The 21756-nt window shown below is 37.2% G+C and overlaps 1 protein-coding gene and 1 long non-coding RNA gene across 2 annotated transcripts in view; one reads left to right on the top strand and one right to left on the bottom strand.

The window, feature by feature from the left end:
- The first annotated feature begins 273 nt into the window (after nucleotides 1–273).
- Nucleotides 274–21756, top strand: part of LOC141444341 (irregular chiasm C-roughest protein-like) — a 213308-nt gene continuing 191825 nt past the window's right edge. The window contains exon 1 of the mRNA XM_074109874.1: nucleotides 274–457. The gene's annotated coding sequence lies outside the window, so the exon portion shown is untranslated. The remainder of the gene's footprint in view (nucleotides 458–21756) is intronic.
- LOC141444342 (uncharacterized) overlaps nucleotides 11847–21756 on the bottom strand; it is a 208539-nt gene continuing 198629 nt past the window's right edge. The window contains exon 3 of the long non-coding RNA XR_012453168.1: nucleotides 11847–12486. This is a non-coding gene — a long non-coding RNA (uncharacterized lncRNA). The remainder of the gene's footprint in view (nucleotides 12487–21756) is intronic.

Genomic DNA, 21756 nt, shown 5'->3' with positions numbered 1-21756 from the left:
TGTACCAGATCGAATAGTTTACGCGTGCGAAGCCGCGGGTAATCTCTAGTTTATAATATTAGTCGGATTGACTGGAATTGTCTTAGAACTATTCTTTTACGTATTTTATCCATGCCTAACACAACTTAGCAATGTGTACTTATTTATTAATGATATTTCTTCAGAAAAGAAAAATTATGTAGAAAATTGTCCACTCAGTCCTGTCTGCTCCTGTATTCATCGGCCGGGGCGGGAAAGCATTTCTACCCGGCCAGTATCTTTTAGCGCCTCGCGCGCGCCGTACGTGCGTCGACTCATTCAAATTTCGAACAATACATCGTGTGTCCGCTGAAAAAAAACAATAGACATTTTTTTTTCGAGAACTAAATTTGTGAAGTTTTTGTTGAACTGGTTTATGCCAGTGTTGTTTTTTAATATATTTTTGGTGCGTTGTTTGGATTTTACGGCTTGTTTTGCGGTGAGTGGTTTGTTTATACTTTATGCATGTCATTTTGGCGGTATGGTAATTTTGAACTACTTCCTTAATTAAGTTTTCTGCGAGGTGCCATTAAACAAAACGGTTTACTGACAGTGTTTTCGTTAATTTTACGCTGAGTTGCAGTTATTTAACAAGGATTTATTATGGATTTATTTTAAATTAGAATATGTAATGGTAAAATTGTTGTGTTTCGTATATTTTTAATTTTGTATATTATTCAGGGAACGTAGGGATCTCTATACCATGCAGTCAACCTATGAGTGGATGAGATAAGCATTTAGTTAGGACTGACAAAGAGTGAGTTTTAAATTCAGAAATAATTAAAGATATAGTAGGTACAATTCCTATTATGAAAACAATTAGGTAGGTATCATTTCAATATTCCAATAATATTTATGTTCCAATATTTTTGTAATATCAATATTAACGATACCTACAGTTTAATAAAAATTAAACTTGTACCTATTAGTTAGTTAAAAAAATACCGGCACAAAATGCGTTCTCATCTGTTCCAAAGCACTAAATAAATATCAAAATCTCTCCCACATTTTCAACGCTCAAAAATACACAAGATCCAACACTAACCAATTTTGTTATTTAGTCACACTCCCAATAAGGATTAAAAAAAGTAAAACAAAAAACGGTAGCGAACACCTGTTGTGTATAAAGGAACGTTTCCCATGATTCTGGGATCGAAACCCGTTCGCGGCACAAAAAAGCACCCAAAAAAGAAAAAAACGCGGCAACACAAGGTCGGAGGGATCAATGTTTCTTATTTTGAAAACAGGTGCTCCATTTATTTTTAAAAGATTTAGTGGCTGTGGCCAGTATTTTTCGAAAGGAATAATATTAGTTGCTGAATGCTTATTTCAGTAGCCCAAGTTATTAAAAAATTAAGCTTATTTCAAGTAATGTTTATGTCCGTATTGGAATATTCGTAGCTTACTACTATTTCTGGTGCACAATAAAGAGCCTTTGTATTGTAATATTCGAACTTTTTTTCGCCCATTTCTCATTATAATATTGACACGAAACTTGGCAATTATGCGTAATTCTGTTAACAACGCAATTAATAATCGTACCATCGAGCTGATCTGATGATGGAGCCGGAACTCTTAACTTGGCTGTGTTTGGGCTTGCTAGAATAGTTTTAGGGTGTATTTTGAGTAAAGATGGTATTGGCTGATAATGAAGCAATCATGCAGAGATTTGAACTCCATGACAGAACAACGTAACCTAGCCGTGTTCGGGCTTAGTCTTTGGGTGTACTTCCACATTATGATTAGCATTGTTGTCTAATTTACTAAAACATGTTTTATTTTCGTCACTAATTTAGTCTGTTTAGGGTCTTATTGATAAATTGTAGACATGTGACAGATAGTGTCTATCTCTATTCGCACAAAACAAACAGAGACGTGATCACATTTAATTGACTCATAAAATTTAACAATGAATGGTGTAACAGGTCTTTGGTAAATTAGTCATACCTAGGCTTCAAAAAAGTTGTTTTCTTTCAATAAGTAGGTACAGTCGATTTCATAAACTTACCTGAACACGACTCTATTGTTAACGGCGTAGAAGCGTGTTCAGATATTTTTGATCAAAATTTTGCTCACAACTTTATGAACTCGATTGTACACAATCTACGGGTATTCAGTAGCATTATCTAATAACAAAATAACTTTCTCGAAAAGTAATTTGTAGTTAATCATCGATTTATAACTTTTAAAAAGGTAGTGTAACTCCAGGCAACGTTTACAAGAACGAATAGTTTAACTAATTCCCAAAACAGATTTACTCAATCCATAACAAAAGCACGGTAATAAAAATGATTTGTTATTTAAGCGCAAAAAAAAACGGAAAAGGAGAACGTAATCGTCTTTATTTGTTTTTAATTATTTCTGAAGCGTTCGATCTTTTTTTTGGTTCTTTAATTTGCTGGTGGAAATTCGAGAGCGATTTCTTGTATATATGGTTCTGATGTGATCTTAGCCATTTTTTGTGATTTAATAAAATAGCATTTAAATCTAATAAATTTAATATGTAATTTAATATATAGCACAATAATAATAAAAGTTTAATTTGTGTGTATAGCTTTTAATATGTGTAAATAAATGTTTCTCTCTCTCTCTCTGTCTCTCTCTCTCTCTCTCTCTCTTTAAAAACAGCTAAAGATTTTTTTTAATTGGTTACTTTGCCCAGAGAAAGGTTCGCTTCGGCATACAAACAAGATGTTGATTTGTTTGTCAAGGTAATTAATTGTGAGTACTTAAATATATTTTGGCATGTTAAGCGAATATTTAAGAGTGTATCATAAAGTTCAAGGTTCCAGCTTTAATTAATACGATATCTGAAGCGCCAAAATGTAAATTGCGGTTTTCAGTATGCATGCTATGTCTTGTTGGTTCGCGCGCGAATGTGAGCATCCAGCCTGACAACTGTCACAATGAGGGCTATCGCGATTGAATTCACCGCTAGAGGCGCTAGTGTAGCGTGAGGTCTCCCAAATGTCAAATCTCATAGTTTTTGGGAGAGCTACGCGGGTTTATTTATAATTAGAATAATTTTGTGAATATTTTGTAATATCTGAAATTAATTATGGCAAATACGCGTTCCGAGGCAATGAATGTCTGTGTTTTGAGACAGTTTTGTTTTTCGGAAACCTTTGTCCTCCCTTTTTTCCGAACAAAACGGGGACTATGCAACACTGTGGCATGCTCGATATTTATATGGTACGGTTTTAAGGTGTATTAAATATGATTTTAATCTAAACTTTGTTGTCACGCCGTAATAACAGACTTTCAAAACCATACTTAAAAACCTCACGCAACAGTGCGCCATCTAGTGAGACAAAAAACGATAGCCCTCATTCAGTTCTTGTTTAGGGTTTTCAAATTGAAGATTGCTTGACTTTGCAGTACTCGTTTGACAGTCTTTTCTCTAATACGATAGACAGAGTTCACATAAAACTAAAATTGGTGTCGCTCCATCACTAAACTGTCCGGCGCCGTTAGTTTATGCGGCAACGGATTGCCCCCAACGGACGGCCGGACGGATGGCTTTGGAAAACAAAATGGCTGACGTTAGATCAGATTTTGAAAGTTTATTAACCGTTTTTTACTAAGGTTTTGTGCTAGGGTAAAAAATATTCGCTTGTGTGTGGTAAAATAAAGTTTTAGTTTGGTGGTAGGAAATGAAAGCGCCTCTAAAAAATAAAAAAAAAATGGTTACACTTGATAAGTCAAATCAAAAACTACATTTAGGGGCTGTTTCACCATCCATTGATTAGTGTTAACTGGCGGTTAGGTGTGATGCTGTCTCTATTTGTTTTGTTCGAATAGACAGAGACGGCATTCCATTTAACCGTCGGTTAACGCTAATCAATGGATGGTTATTTCATCACAATTTGTGAGCAAAGTTGCAATAATATCAAGTAAAACAATATTAGAGAGAAGTCAGTTGTCGTTGCAAGAAAAATAAATGCGTTTCTTATAAACCTATTTGGGTTTTCCTCCAGCAAAATGATATTACTTTCACGGTCAAACGAGATCGTAATTAACACTGGTTTCTTTTCATTACGATGAAAATATTAACAGTTATACACTATTTACAGTTATGTAGTATTCGGCTTGCTTTTTTCCTAATTAAGAGTCATTATTATTAGTTATTTCACTAATTACATTAGGTCTTACTTTTTGACAACTACGATTCGGGTACAAGCATGGTTCGGGAATATCAATTGGTGTCTTATTGAACTATGGCATTTATTTATTTTTTAACATTTTTTAATTTTTTTTTAACGGCACATGCTGAGCCGAGTCCATTTGGCATCACTCGATGTTTTTTTTTATTATTATTTCTTCCTAACGTGTTTTTTCAGTGTATCGAATATGTGTAAATAAATCTCTCTCTCTCTTTCTCCCCTCTCTCTCTCTCTCTCTCTCTCTCACTCACTCACTCTCTCTCTCTCTCTCTCTCTCTACAGCGCAACGTCTCTAATTATTCTCTCTTGTTCTATTTTGTGTTTGTCACTAACCAATAGAAACGCTTCTTTTAGGTTAACATCCTCGCCTACACATCCTCCTACAGCCTCGCTACAGCACACCTCTCGTGGAAACAGCTGAGCGTAGCGAGGCGAGGTAAATAAAGCGTTTCACGAGTTATGTGTACGTTGATGTTTATGTGTTTTTCTGTTTGTGTGTGCCTGTGTTTTGAAAAATAAAGCTCTATCTTATCTCATCTTTCTATTGGTTAGTGAAAAACATATTTCTCGCAACACATCCTAGCTCATTATTGGTGGGAACGCTGCTTAATGAGTCCACTCCGCACGCGGTATAAATCGAGCTTTATTCTAAAATTTTCTACACTGTCGTATATCAAGGCAATACATTTTCCTATTATCTTTAGGCACGGCACAAAGGGATAAAAGCAATAGTCTATTATCTACTATCACCATTCGAATGTTTCCGATAGTTTCTAGAAAGATACAAAGACGCCTCGATAACGTCAGTGGGGCCATTTTACGAGCTCCTGCGCACAGTCGACATTGAAACAGTAAATCAATGGTTTTAAAAAGGGTTTTAGTAAAAAAAAATAATGTAGCCGTGGTGGCCTAGTGGTTTGACCTATCGTCTCTCAAGCAGAGGGTCGTGGGTTCGAACCCCAGCTCGCACCTCTGAGTTTTTCGAAATTCATGTGCGGAATTACATTTGAAATTTACCACGAGCTTTGCGGTGAAGGAAAACATCGTGAGGAAACCTGCACAAACCTGTGAAGTGATTCAATGGTGCGTGTGAAGTTCCCAATCCGCACTGGGCCCGCGTGGGAACTATGGCCCAACCTCTCTTGTTCTGAGAGGAGGCCTGTGCCCAGCAGTGGGACGTATATAGGCTGGGATGATGAAAAAAAATGAAAGTCTCTATCCGTTACACCGTATCATATCATGACCGTAATAGGAACGTATCACGCACGGAATGTAACTCGACACGGACTACAACATTTCAATGGCGTGTCATACCCATAAAAAGCGTACCCGCACCGTTGTTGACGCTCCGTGCATGGCACCCGACGTCGACGGTTGGTTAAGAAATGTGCTAGTGCATAGTTTCATAATTTTCAATACAAATAATATATTTTTGCCTACTTTGCGGAGGTCCATAGCAATGAACTTAAAAAATTACTTTGGTAACTCGCGACCTTTATGAAAGATACGTTTATAACAAATATGAGGTTACGCAGTCGTCCACCACCACAATTTAAGAACACACAAAATCACACAAACCCAACTATCACCACAAAAACCTACTAATATTATTACTATGATAGTTTGCGAGTAAATATGTGCACGCGTGTGTGTGCGAACGAGTGTGTGCGGTTGATACTCATTTTTATGCTAAAACGGTTGGGTGGATTCGGATGAAGTTTGGTATGTGGATAGCTGGATGTCCGGAATAACACATTGTCCAGAGAGTAGAGATACGTTGTATGTAAGCTCTCCAACCGTTGATTTACTTATGCTGATAACAATTCTTGATTCTCAGCCAGTTTGATGTATTCTTCCACCATTTTCTCTCGCGTACTGTTTTTATAAGACTGTGTGATGGGCTTAGAATAAAACGTAAATATAAAATCGATGGCTTCCCGGTAAAGTTAACAGATGCAAGTTAAGAATAACTTCTACTGTTTACTTGGTGGGTTTAACTTAGAAATATACCGTTTACTAGACAATATTTTAACGTTTAAAAATAATTGAGAAATCTGTAAGTAAATCGAATTTTATATCGATTCATAATGTAACTACAATTTATTTGATGTATACATATCATATGACGTCAAATAAAAATAAACAATATTAATTTATTTATTCATTCATCATCATCGCAGCCTATATGTGTGCCACTGCTGGGCATAGGTCTCCTCTCAAAATGAGAGGGCTTGGGCCGTATATCTCTCGCGGGCCCAGTGCGGACTGGGAACTTCACACGCACCATTAATATGGTCTCTCAAACAGAGGTGCGTAGGCTCAAATACAGGCTCAAAGATTTTCGAAAATCATGTGCGAAAATTTCCCACTAGCTTTACGGTGTAGGAAAATATCGTGAGGAAACCTGCACAAATGTGAAGCATTTTAATAGTATTGTATTGTATAACTCTTCATTGTACATAAAACATATGAAAATAACAGTCTGTGTGTGGTGTCTGGCCTATGCCCATCAGTGGGGCGTATCTGAACTGGGATAATGGATGATGATGATGGTGAAATCCGCACTGAAAGCCATTGCGTAGTTTAAAAGATATCTAAGTGAACAAATATACACCCGAGTTCATAAATTTGTGAGCGAAAATTTGATCGAAAATATCTGAACACGACTCTATTGTTAAATTTTTACTCACTTGTTTATAAACTGGACTGTACATACAGACAGACGGTGGGAAGTGACTAAGTACATATATTTTAACTTGTAAAAAAAATATAAAAATAAAGAAGTAACTTGTAGGTTAGGAATTCGAAAATTTTAACGAAAAGGCATTTAATTTATACAAAGAGATTTTTTAAACAAGATTGTCTTTTATCGAGATTCCAAGAACATGTATACGTCTTTTTTCCTAAAATACCAAAAACTTCACAAGCACCTACCTATTGTTACTACCAAGAAGGATGCCCAATAAAAGTAATTAAAGTTAAATAATCACTTAACTAACCGGTGCTCGCAGAGACGTCGATTTAAACTTAACTATTCATCAGCTATTCAAAATTCGTCGAAAAACGTTCGGTTGAGGGATACCTAAATTAATGGATGTCTCTAAGAGTGACAGTTAATGTTCAGACACATCAGATGATGATCTCGTTCCATTATTGTCTTTGGATCTATTTTTTCCAACGCAATATCCATTAAAAAACAATCTGAGGCCAGGACCCACGTAAAAACCAGTAGCTGAGAAATGAAGCATAACAACGGAAAAAAGTAAAGCTGGAGTCGGGCTCTTCAAATATATAGGGTGAAACCAGATCAGCACAATTTTAATACTTGGACCGATATTTCATTATTAAGTACAGTGTTTTTTTTTAACTACAAACAAGTTTGTTTTTATGTTGATACGGTCAGTTTTGTAATAAATATACATTTGTATCATTTTTTTCATACGTATGTACCTATACTCGTCAAAAAGCCGTGGTGGCCTAGTGGTTTGACCTATCGCCTCTCAAGCAGAGGGTCGTGGGTTCAAACCCCGGCTCGCACCTCTTGAGTTTTTCGAAATTCATGTGCGGAGTTACATTTGAAATTTACCACGAGCTTTGCGGTGAAGGAAAACATCGTGAGGAAACCTGCACAAACCTGCGAAGCAATTCAATGGTGTGTGTGAAGTTCCCAATCCGCACTGGGCCCGCGTGGGAACTATGGCCCAAGACCTCTCATTCTGAGGGGAGGCCTGTGCCCTGCAGTGGGACGTATATAGGCTGGGATGGGATGATGAGTCGCATATTTTCGGTCGTTATTTGTGTACAACTCATTTTGAGTTGCCGTGTGGCGTGTGGCACAAACTAAACTTTAGTATTAAACAGAATGCAGTAGAAATTACGCGGCCGAATATTATACGCGACTCACAACTCAAAAAATTATGCTGGCCTGTCTTCACCCATAAAGTGTTTCGTCTTTGGCCCGAAACATGTGATTAATCACATGTTTATAAAGATCTACGAATAAGTTTTTGTTTACAATTGTAGTTATGTATTTTTTTTTCGATAAAATTGTAGGCAGTCAAATGAAAAAATATAATGGTCTTTCAATTGTGTTAAGGAACCTTAAACCACAGCTAGAAAAAGCGAACACCATTATCAGTGCGGTCATTTTCTATCACAGATACCATCAAATGGGATGGATACTTTAAATTTTCTAAGAACCAACTCAAGATATTTTTTTCAGTCTGTACCATAGAAGATGATGTTGAGGTGATACGTAGTAAGAGTGTGTTTTTCACACACAGATTTCAACTCAATCGGTTTAGTTATTTTAGAGAAAACTGCCTGTGACAGATGGATGGACAGACGTAGATACACAAGTGATAAGATAAGGCATATTTACTTATTATACAACGTTGTTTATCTCGATTTGGCCTTTTTTGACAACTTGTCTCGACCTCTGATAACATTATCTAGTAAGTTATGTATTTTAAATAAGTAAAGACCGTCTCTAAACAAGTAATAACAGTAAGTAAATACTTACCATTGATTTGCTTCATAGGTTTATGTGAATTCAAATTTCTTATTTCGCACATGAGTTTCAAGAAACTTTGAGATGCGCGAGCAAGTTCGAATCCACGACCATTTGATTGAGAGCTCAAACCACTAAGCCACCACGGCTATTTATAGTAATCGTAAATTAATTCCGATTTAGCTTTTTCTAGTTAGTTCTAAAACGAAAAACTACATATTTTAATGTGATATTGTCTTATCTTACTAAGAAACAAGGAACGAAATCATACACCAACCCCAGGTGTGTATTAGCTCCATAGAAAGTCATTCAATGTCAACAACTTGACACCTAACTTGACACCTATAACATAATGGTATCATATGATAACTAATTTCAATCTAAAATGCAGCTTATGACAATTGAATTGAGTTCATAATGATGAAGTAACTCGTCTTGTACGTCTTTTTAAATCGGAATTGAGTATCATTTTTTGCCTATTATAAGGTTTCACTTTTACAAAGGTTCAAGTGTCAATATTATAATACCGTACATGGTATTTTAAAATTACAAGTAATCCTTCTATATGTTGGTATGTGTATCATGTTTGTTACCCTTTGACGTTAAAACGGGTGGACGAATTTGGATGAAATTTGGTATTTGGATAGCTGAACGTTTGGAATAACACATGGGCTACTTTATATCACGATACAATTTTAATGAAATCCGCGATGTATAACAATATAGGTTATCGTTATCACGTTTTCGACGCGGTACCTACACTTTGAACGATATCAATTATTGATGTACAGACATAAAGGAAAAAAAAGTTACACTAACGACGGTCATAGTGCAAAGTTTTATATTTTTCACACCTCTCCTTCAGAAAAGTAACTTTTCCTCCCTGACGAGAGGGTGCAAAGTGCAACATTTCTGTTCAAGGCTTTTCCAAGTGTTTTATTGCAAATGCCATTTTTTGAAGTTTATAATTGTAAAGCCACGTCATTTTCTATGCTGGTTGTTCTTTAATAATATTTAGAACTATTATTTTTTCAATTTTCTTAATGCTCGGTGAGAAAAGTTGTATGAGCCAATCGGGAGCAAAATTATTTTCATGTTGAGCGTTACCACTTGAATCCCTCATTATGCTCAGGATTCTACTTAAGATTCCCTCGCTACGCTCAGAATTCTATTGTAGAATCCTTCGCTACATTCTGATTCAATGTACGCCCTCGCCGTAAATACACCATTTTGCTCCCTTGTGACACAAATAACTATTCTAATTGAGATCGTGAAGGCTACATGCAAAAAAAACAAAAGGGTGTTCGGTCAAAGTTAGCCAAAGTCAATACCATTATACAGACAGAGATACTTCTACTGAACATGTAAAAAAAAAACTTCCACCTTATGAAAGCTGTATTATAAGCAAGTAACAATAGACTTTACTTTATCCCGGGAACGTGAAAATTTCTCACGGGACTTAGACAAACTTGCCAGCAACGAAGTAGTCTGCAATAATCTGGATTAATTTTATGACATAGAGGTAGTGTATACATTAAGAGGATGACAAGCGTCAATGACCTTAAGCAGCGTCACTCTCACACATACTGTCGGTTAAATTGCCTGTAAGTGAAAGAGATGTAACGATGCTGATGAATTATAATTAAAAAATCCTGCACTCTATACAATCTATAATATTTTGCGTATGAGTGTTATGTACATGTGTTACGAATTATAGACACCCTAGTTATGAGAATATATGTACAAGCATCGCAAGTACTCCTCCTTATTAAAGGATTACGAGTTTGCGGCGCTTGCTGTTGAGACCTTAGGGCCCTGGTCAGCCGACATGAAGTTTTTTATAAAGGCCCTGTCGTCCCGGTTGGTCGACGCTTCTGGGGACCCAAGAGCTGGCGCGTACTTATCCCAGCGGATCTCACTTGCGATCCAAAGGGGTAATGCGGCCAGCGTCATGGGAACCCTGCCACAGGCAGACCTTTTAGACGGGGTATTCTTTTTATAATTTTCATTGTTACAGTTAGTTAAGTTAACCTAACCTAACTAACCTAACTAACCTAAGATAGGTTAGTTCTTTTTTATGTATGTAAACTCATAATTGTACAAGGTTAGTTAACATTGTTTTTAAATAAATAAATGTATAAAGATTGCATATACAAGATTATTTGCAGGCTGTACTTTATGTTAAGTGCAAGTATGCATTGTCATCCAACTTACATAGTTATATACCTACTAAATTTTAAGTCAATTCGAGCACTGAAAGTGGCTCAAATTGAACTTACGAGATATGATTTGATTTGAAAATAGCAGCATAAAAATTCGGCAAGATAAATAAAAACTTGAAAAAATCTACATGGATGACAGTGTGATAGATAAGTATTAACATAAACCATTGGGGGCAAAAGGTCCTCAAGTGTCGAAGACGAAGCTTTGGGTGGACTGACGACACCGTGAGAGTTGCGAGCAACCGGTGAATGCAAATGGCGAAATTTCATTTATTGTAGAGTTTTAAAAGATGATGTCTCCCAGCTGGTGATGATGTTTTTTAATTGAGCCAAATCAAGTTGTTTTTGTCGAAACACTGCTTAAGTGTGCAATTGTCTTAAATGAAATAAATCCTATTGTTGTTATTTAATATTGACATTCAATACTGCAGATAAGTTAGCACCTGCGTATTTGCCAGTTAAGGCTTTTGATAATATGATCTTAAAAGCTACGTTGCATATTAAGTATGGTGACTATAGCCGCCATACATGTTAGAACATTTGTAAACCGCGTTTTTCTTTGGATAGAGCAGCCTTACAATTTACGTGCGTATAGCATTTGTATCAATACAGACGCTCGTCGACGGCGCGTTTAAAATATTATAAAACAAAGTTAAAAGAATAGGGGCAAAAAGAAGCGGTGACCTTATCCTTTTGTATGCAGAAGGTCATTGGGCTCCTATTTCCGCCTTAATGCGTTGCGTGGTAATTCAAATCTAGTCTCAAAATTTTGAGCAGCGCCGCTCTTCAGACGTATTATTAATTTACCTGTTATAGAAAGAGAAGTACTTAACGAGGTCAGCGATGAACTACACGTCGGAATTTATAAAAAAAAACACTAATAAACCAAGAAAAAAAAGAAATTTATTAAAAATAAACTAAAAAAAGTTACTTAGTTATTACTTCGATTAATAATTGAACTAAAACTTTCACTTTAGGTACTTAGTGCGTTCATGAATAACTATCTTATCTTATACCTGATAGGTACTGAATGGCAGTAAACGCACTGCCTAACTAAACTATTGGAGTTAGAAATTAGAAACTACAATTTTCGCAAAAATATTCCTTGAAGGTCAAAACATTTTAACGGGATTGAGTGTTAGCTATTTGTTTTAATATTTCACGGCAGCGAATACACATTACATAATACGTAACTAAAATCACCGAAGAACTAGCATTGAAATGGCAAAATACTAAACTAAAAAACGTGCGGGTCATGTCGCTCAAAGACCAGCAAGGCTAATACGAAACTTGAAACTCGAAGTTCGTATCGTACCGTCCCTCTCGCTCTCGTATTAAATAGTATAAGTGTCAGAGGGACCGCACGAAACTTCGAGTTTCGTAGTAGCCCTGCAGACAACCGTTGAGGGAGAAACGTTCTCGTTTGGCAACCACGAACCCGAAGGGGAGACGTTGGCTTGGCAGACCTCTCACTAGGTGGACGGACATGGTGAGAGTTGCGGGGAGTCGATGAATGCACGTGGCGTTTTGTTGCTTATTTTTTCAATAGTCTCTCGGTTGGTGACGATGTCATCTGCGAAAGAACATGTTAAAGTTAAAGGTGAAGTATTGTTATACGTACGAAATTACGGAGAACTGGCTGCGTGATAAAACTAGCTATTGCTATCCATAAAGACACTGGCAATGCCGCATCTATATGAAGGGGCACGGCTGCGCCCCCGCCAAGTTGAGCGCGGCCGTACAGGCAAGCAAACTGAATCACGTCCCAGGGTGGAACCTTTGTGCTACTAATTTCATGTTGACATCCCATACATCTGCCAAAGAGATCATAGCGAAATTGGTTATGAAAAGGTTCCACCTTGATACATGATTCAGTTTTCTTGACTCTAGGTACAATCCTTTTCTCGAAGCGACACGACGGTACATTTGAGCCCATTGTAACTTTATTGTAAATAAAGCGCTTGGATTTTCAATAAATAGATGACGTACTGTGACAAGCTAAATTTCAATATAGGAAGAATATACTCGTAGGTCTTTAAAATTATACCTTTTATATTACGAATTATTGCTAGTCAGTCTTTAATTTTGTAATTATTACAAAGATTTCTACTGGTTCAATTAATATTTATTTGCACTGTTAATACAAATATTCTTTATAATTCGGTGATGTGCTATTGCCAATCATTATACAAATATATATAGTTATTAGCCGTGGTGGCCTAGTGGTTTGACCTATCGCCTCTCAAACAGAGGGTCGTGGGTTCAAACCCGGCTCGCACCTCTGAGTTTTTCCAAATTCATGTGCGGAATTACATTTGAAATTTACCACGAGCTTTGCGGTGAAGGAAAACATCGTGAGGAAACCTGGTCAAACCTGCGAAGCAATTCAATGGTGCGTGTGAAGTTCCCAATCCGCACTGGGCCCGCGTGGGAACTATAGCCCAAGCCCTCTTGTTCTGAGAGGAGGCCTGTGCCCAGCAGTGGGACGTATATAGGCTGGGATGATGATATAGTTATTTTAGTTATATGGTCGACCAAGAAAGTGCTTTACCAATTTTAATTACAGTTCCTACTTCAGAAATATAACAATAAGGCTGATATAGCTGAGCTGACTTTATTACCCATAACCGCAATAAAGACATTTTGATTTTGATTTTGATTTTTTGATCGTCATATTGACTTGTGAGTGAAAACAGGCTTTGACGCACCTTTGACGTTTTAAGCGCTGCAAATGACATTAAGCCTTTATGGTAAACTAATTTCTTGGATGGGTCAACTTTGTCGGACCCTAACTGGTTACTCCTCTCATCTACTCAAAGGGATCTCAAAGTTTGTCAATTGTGTTTTGTTTATTTTCTTTTGTACAATAAAGAGTACAATACATACTATACAATTCAGATGAATAATATTATAATAAAAAAAAATGTATTTTGAATATAATGAATATAACTAAAAGAACGGATTTAGTTTCAGACGAGATTTCACAACTTGTAGCGACAGAATTACATTGCGAAACTTGGTATTTTTTTTACATTTAACGCTTTTGATGGGATCAGCTTATGTCATCAAGGTTCTGATCGAAGCACACTCAAGATCAATGGAATTAGTTATCAGGAACCCTCGATTGAGACAATGGGTATTCCCGTTGGTTAGATGCCAAGTTGGATTGAGAAGTGTAAATTGGAAATTAAACTCAGTGGTAGGTAGATAGATGTAGATTTATGTATTGCTCGAGCATGCGCGAAGCGCGAGCGAAGCGTCTCTGTTTCAGCTTGAAAAAAGTGCTTTCGTATATCTGTCTGGCGTATGTCTGACTGTTTTCCTCTGCAGATCGCATTTCTCAACCAATCCTCGTAAAATTTTGTAAGCAACTTCGATAATTTATAATTATCCCGATATTCCACGGAATAGGGATAAAATTTTGAATCAACAACCGCTGGGCTTAGTCATAAAATTTGGAATGGTTGTTTTGAATACAATGTCAATGAAAACTACGAAGTAATTTTAGGAAATTCACACGGGCATTTTTTTAAATTCCGTAATTTCGATTCTACTGCTGTATCTAATGTTTTAGGCGTGCGAAGCCGCGGGTAAACTCTACATGTTTATAACACATTGATCATTAAATCAAAATTTGTAACACAAGAACTTTCCAACAAAATATCTCTGTACTTAAACGTTATTTACCGCGCGTAAAGCCCCGCAACCAATTTAAAGCAAATACCATTAAGTTTCCCACAGTGACCATTCGTATCCATTAGCACTAAATACCTAGCTTTACCTAGGTTACGTCAGGTACCGGAAAGCACTAGGATGCCGAGCTGATTGCGACAGTGTGCTTTGATCAGGCGCTATTGATTCTTGTTACCTAAGTTGTTGAGATTGTAGGTGTAGAACAATTCCGCTACTCGCCGATAGATGGCGCTGTGCGACTTCTGCAATGGGTAACGGTAGTCGTCTTGCAAATTATAAATCTGGGTCTATTCTATACATCTGGCAGCTCGCCCTTTTTAGCACAATTTCGGAAAAGTTGAAAAATCCCCAACATTGTCATTTCGAAATTCAATATTTTGAAAATGGCTGACCATCAGTGGTGTAGCGGTATAGCACGCGGTACGGATTACCGAGGACCTGGGTTCGATTCCCAGTGATGGTCTTATTTTTCTGTTTTTTCTGTGCATCTATATTTCAGTTTGTATTTTCAATTTCGGTTTTACGGGATGACCGTAAAAGTAAAAATTTGGAATTGAAATAAAAAATACAAAAAGATTCCAAAAAAACAATCTTAAGGGCTGAATCGATTTTTATTAAACATAGCTAGGAACCGCCGCAGGAAAACTCGCTTTCATCTCTTTGATAGCTACGAACGCCATAAACAGACAGACAGACAGACCTAGACGGACAGATAATTGACGTCAAATTGATAACACCCCTCTTTTTGCGCCGGGAAAAAACGGATTTATACCAGTGTTTTTTATCCGGGTTCGAACCCATGATCCGCTGCTTGAGAGGCCAATAGATCAAACCACTAGGCTGCTGTGAAAATTTCATGTCTCTATCTATTGCTGTTAATGAGATACATCATTTAACCCAGAGACAGACGGGCAGACCTTCATTAAAATATTGTAGTAGTACAGTTTCTTCCAAACACGGCCATAGTCCTGGAATTAATTAAACTTATAATTTATATATTTATAAACTGTATCTGTAATTGTATACTCATTATACCAGTCTGTTGCTCTCAAAACCAGCTCTAGATACAGCAGCGTGGCAATAAATAATTAAATAAACTTGAAATGCTGACCGCGGTGTAATGGTATTGACACATTACAACACGCTTCCGCTTATGAATGACGAGCCACCAATCTTATTAGTAAACTAGATGTTGCCGGCCATTTGATGTGCAAGGACTACGTTTACTGCCAATCAGCGGAAACTTTCCAATTTTCCGGGATAAAAGCTATTCTATGTCCCTCCCAAGGTGTCTGCCTTTTCCCAAATGTTTCATTTGCCAACTCAAGGTTTTCTCTGAAACTATATTTATATCTCTGAAACTATATTTATAGGTAAGTGTGAAAATACGCTGAAAATAAAATTGGTTTCGGAGAAAATTGAGGGTTGGGAAATGAAACAGTTGAAAAATGAAACAATTTTGCTTATATAACATTACATTTATCAATTAAAACTTCGAGCGATCTTCAACTTTTATAAGCGTACGCGTTTCAAAAGTGTCATCAAACCTCATATAATTGACAATGTCAACTCGTCCAATAGTTAAAGCCGAGATGCCTAATTAGGGACTAGCCCCAAGCAACTTTTCAAACCAAGTTACCTAAGAAAAATCGTGCGACTTGTATCACATTGCAGCGTTCAATTGAACACTTCACAATAGTTTGCTTGACGGCCGTGCAATGTAGAGCAAGTCATTTATTGCATGTCTGAACTGGAATTTACGAACTAAAATGATCTCCTATTCTTTAGTATTTCTGAGGTAATCGTTTGAACCATTATTTCTCTGTAGATCGGAACGTGTTTGACATAAAGGAACGTTGAATGGAATGTAAAAAGAAACAGCAATGTTGTCCACTTTACAGTAGTTATGCATATTAACCATGTGAGTCATTTTAATACTTGGACTGATATTTAATTATTAAGTACAGTGTTTTTTTTTAACTACAAACAAGTTTGTTTTTATTTTGATATGGTCAGTTTTATATACAATATGTGTATACAATATGTGTAAAAAGCCGTGGTGGCCTAGTGGTTCGACCTATCGCCTCTCAAGTAGAGGGTCGTGGGTTCAAACCCCGGCTTGCACCTCTGAGTTTTCCAAATTCATGTGCGGAATTACATTTGAAATTTACCACGAGCTTTGCGGTGAAGGAAAACATCGTGAGGAAACCTGCACAAACCTGCGAAGCAATTCAATGGTGCGTGTGAAGTTCCCAATCCGCACTGGGGCCGCGTGGGAACTGTGGCCCAAGCCCTCTTGTTCTGAGAGGAGGCCTGTGCCCAGCAGTGGGACGTATATAGGCTGGGATGATGATGCACCCGTGACTTAAACCAGGTAATCCGTCCATCCCGTTGGACGTCCTACGCTGCGCTTGCCGATCTGCGGTTTCCGGAATCCTTCGGCCCAAACGGCCAACCTTGCCCAACCGTGCTGTGGCCGGTTCTCCGTGTTATAAAATATGGCCTGCCCATTGCCACTTCAACGAGCTAAGTCGCTTGGCTATGTCTTGGGTATATTTGAAATGTTATTCTTTTTTTTTATTCGACTGGATGGCAAACGAGCAAGTGGGTCTCCTGATGGTAAGAGATCACCACTGCTCGTAAACATCTGCAACACCAGGAGTATTGCAGATGCTTTGCCAACCTAGAGGCATATATATTCATTGAAATTTATTACAAGGTTACAAGCCCTCTCACTGTAAGAGCCTTATGCCAATGCCCTGCAGTGGGACTTACACAGGCCGAGATGATGATGAACTGAGTGCTATCTAGTGGCAAAATCAAATTACGCCACACAAAATGGCTGACAGCTATTTATGCCATTATGATTGGTTATTTGAAAGAAAGAAAGAAAGGTTTATTTTGGCTCCATAAGTACCACCTAAAACTAAGACTAGAACTAACACTAAAACTATGTTACTTGGTGACACGGCAGGATACCAAAAAGGGTCTCCACTCAGCATGTGTTGCCGCACATTATGTGCAGCAACGCTGGTTTTCTGTGGAGCCCAAACGTTAAAATAAACATGTATGTATGTTTGGAGTCTTTTTGTATTTTTTATTTCAACTCTTAATTTGTTACTTTACGGTCATCCCGTAAAACCAAGCGCTGGTCTCTTTTTCTGGTTTTTCTGTGCATCCACGTCTCAGTTTGTATTTTAGATAAGCTTTTTATGCCTTCCTTGTTCAATGTCCTTCTTTACTCAATACATTGGTCATTATGTATAATTTTAACATATTTATATTTTTCCTCGGCCCTGGAATGAAACCAGTTCACAAATAATTACTGTTATTACTGTCCATTGGCAATTTTTAATGACTTGTAGGGCTCCGTAGCTCAAAAGGGTGAACCCTTATACGATCAGTTTGTCAGTCTGTTTATCAGAACCCTCTTTCTTGGGAACGTTCGAAGTGATGAAGTTGAAATAAATGGGAAACACTATGAGCTATGGGGGAGGCCTATGTCCAACAGTGGACATCCTGCGGCTGAGATGATGATGATGAGCTATTAACACTATTTGTCTCTGGAAGCCGTAAAATACATAATCCCTTCCCTCCCTTCCTTCCTCCCTTTTAGGGATAAATTCGCCTGTTCTGTTTTTGTTTTGTTGTTTTCTTTTCGTATTATTTTTGTGTTTTATGTACAATAGAAATAAAGTGTTTACGTACATACATAAAACATACATACATAATCTAGATTTTTTTTATTTTTAACTAGGACTCATTGTATGCACAGCACAAGCTTTGTATTATTTAATATTACTATATTATTAAATAGTATATATTATTTGTTCAGATTGGGACTGAGTAAATTTTTGTCTCTTGTCCCGTGATATTAATCGTAAACTAATTCTTATATCTGTTTCAATTTAACGAATACCTACAAGTTAATGGATTGAAATCATTTATTGCGGACATTAGGCATCCATGTTATTATTGTTAGTAAACAAAAAAAAATGAAAAAAAGTAAACATACCGAATTAATAAAGTTGATAGTATAAAAAGAAATGCTCAATGCTTAATGCTTTCACTTTTGTCCAGTCTTGGAATAATTGTACGCGTAAATCTCTACGATTTAAACATAATCTAATCATCTCATCGTTTATTAAACAAACAGCGCGAACTGCGAAAAATCAAACAAACTTTAACAGTAATTAAAATTCAAAACTCTTAAGTACCTAAACCAAACCAGTTCTTTGCGCAATTTCTTCAATGAAAACCGACAAATTCGATCATTAACTTACTTAGTTTAATAACCGTTGAATCGATTCTCGAATGTTTACGATTTCGATACGGCTTTCTATCGAATTACCGATTTATGGGTGAAAAATTGTGTGTGGCAACATTTTTGTTTGAATAAAGAACCAAGGACGGTTATGGTCATGTTATGGTTTTGATTTCGTCACTGTTTAAAGGTTTTCTTACAAGATTTTAACTGTTAATTTACAATGTTTGTTGTTTATGTAGATAAAAGCTTCTTGTAAATCGAATTTCATCCACATTCAGTTACAGTATGTATGTTGTTTTTATCCCAAAAGATGGGACAATGCCTACCTGTGGGATAGCGATAAACATGTTCTTTGCCAACAAAATGAAGTTGCGGGCAATAGTTGATTATAGGTCGGATGACAATGCAAATACTAACAAAGAATACTTACATTATGCTTACTGCTCTTTCATATTTAGGCTGTGGCTCCACTGAGACGAGCGGAGCGGACAGGAGACGTATGAGGATCGACCATTCATATTACATCTCGTCTCCGAGACTTGTGGATTTCAACTAATACGATTGGTCGATCCTTCACGTCTCCTCTCCGCTCCGCTCGTCTCCGCCTCAGTAGAGCACGGATTTAGATCCATTTTGGATCAATATAATATAAGTAAGATAAACGTACGAGTGCTCGTCGCTGTCCCAGTGTTTGGCATCTTTAATCTTATGTCTCTGAGTTTCGAAATTCATGTGCGGAATTACATTTGAAATTTACCACTAGCTTTGCGGTGAAGGAAAACATCGTGAGGAAACCTGCACAAACCTGCGAAGCAATTCAATGGTGCGTGTGAAGTTCCCAATCCGCACTGGGCCCGCGTGGGAACTATGGCCCAAGCCCTCTTGTTCTGAGAGGAGGCCTATGCCCAGCAGTGGCACGTATATAGGCTGGGATGATGAATCTTATGTCACTTCACTAGCAATAGAGATGACAGGGTGCCGTCTATTGGGCATTAGCGTGTCGAGCAATGGGACGTTTACCTTACTCATAGTGAATGATAAACAAGGTTTTTACCAGTTCCCACGCTACCAGTATATTCTAGGTATAATTTTGTAATAAACCAAACATCATTTTAAACTGGAGTATCTCAGAATCATCTTTACCTCAGAGGAAGTCATCAACTACTAGCAATCAAGCGGGGTTCAACCACATACCCATACTGCCGGAGTCGGTTAAAAACTTGTCTGTCCTTCCGCCATACAGCTACATACATGACCCTTACATCACTTCTACGTAATACTGAATCAGAGCTCTAACTAAAATGGTCGAAGACATAACGACGCCAGTGTAAGTTGCACTCTAATTGTTAGTGAAGTCATAGTGATTGGGGGTCTTGTGTGAGTGGTGGTGTTGTGAGGATTTTTTCTAGGGGTCAATAAACTAGTGTGAGCGAGACGACCTTATCAATTATCGATAGGATGGTGGCGCTATGTGTGGTACGGGATGTTTCTTTTCTATCACCAAAAGGTGATAGAATAATTTTCATGCATATTTGTATTTTTTTATTGTGCATTTTTTTTTGTGTAACGTGTTGAATATTTGTTTTTTCGAACTGTTTCAGGTGTTTGACGAAGAGCATTTTATTTTTAATATTACCAATGCTGAAATATAACTTTGTGCTTGTCAATGGTATTTGACTCACCTTTGGCAGATCATAAATCGAATTAATCTTTGTATTTCAGACAAGCTTGCATATTTTGTTTGTAATCATTTATTTTATACTTTTCAACTAATTATAAATCATACTTAAAGTTGTGCAACAGACGTCCGAGAGCTCGTTACTCTACCAGTAGGTACCTAGTTGCTATACTTATTAATATGCTTATAATGCTATACTTATTTTTCGTCGTTAGCAGGATGCCATCTATTGGTCACTTGCATGTTAATCATTAGAACACTTATCTCATCTCGGCCTATATACGTCCCGCAGGGCACAGTCCTCCTCTCAGAATAAGAGGACTAGGGCCATAGCTACCAGTCGTGCCCAGTGCGGATTGGGAATTATAATTTACCTCTATTTAGTAGGTGCGGTGAAGATAAATTTATTTTGATAAACCTTTATTTTTGTATGACTATATTCTACTAAGCATATTATCACGCAAGTATTAAAAATGTTAATTATATTTCCGTGCCCATCCTGTGAACGCATAGAGCGGTCCATATCCGCACGCGCACCTGCCTCGCCCGCCAATCACGACGCGCCGTCTCTTATTTATTTAATCTTTTTATTTTTTAATGTTTTATTTTTGTTCACAGCGTGTTTTGTTTTCGAATTTCCGCACGTTACGGTTGCTGGGTGGTTTATTGCAGTTTAATGGAGCACAACGCTCCAATTGTAAAATTGAATAAAAAATAAATGTTGGAAAAGTTGTTATAAGTTTGGTGTGTTAAAAAAAATAAAATTAAAGGGAAAAATAAAAATAAAGCTTCTATATCGTTATAGTATTAGCGAAATTTACGTTTTTTTTTAAATATGGAATTACTAGCACGTGGAATTCGGTTATCGCGCGCTGTTCCCTCGGGAACTGTGCATTTTTTCTGAGATAAAAAGTAGTCTATGTCACTCACTGGCCCATAAACTATCTCAATGCCAAAAATCACGTCGATCCGTCGCTCCGTTTCGACGTGAAAGACGGACAAACATACAAACATACACACTTTCGCATTTATAATATTAGTATGGATGTATTCTGCAGTGAAATGTGTTGGTTTTACAATATGATTGTAAACATACATTATCAATTCCTAAGGATGTAGGGTTGGTCCTGCTCACGTCTCCCGAACCAACCTGTATTTCATGTTAAAGACGTACCCATTACTAGCTTTATTCTGCGATTTCTCTT

This window comes from Choristoneura fumiferana, chromosome 29 (genome assembly GCF_025370935.1).
Source record: "Choristoneura fumiferana chromosome 29, NRCan_CFum_1, whole genome shotgun sequence".
Taxonomy (NCBI): domain Eukaryota; kingdom Metazoa; phylum Arthropoda; class Insecta; order Lepidoptera; family Tortricidae; genus Choristoneura; species Choristoneura fumiferana.
Note: the sequence above shows the minus strand (reverse complement) of the source record. Positions and strands in the feature narration are given on the sequence as shown.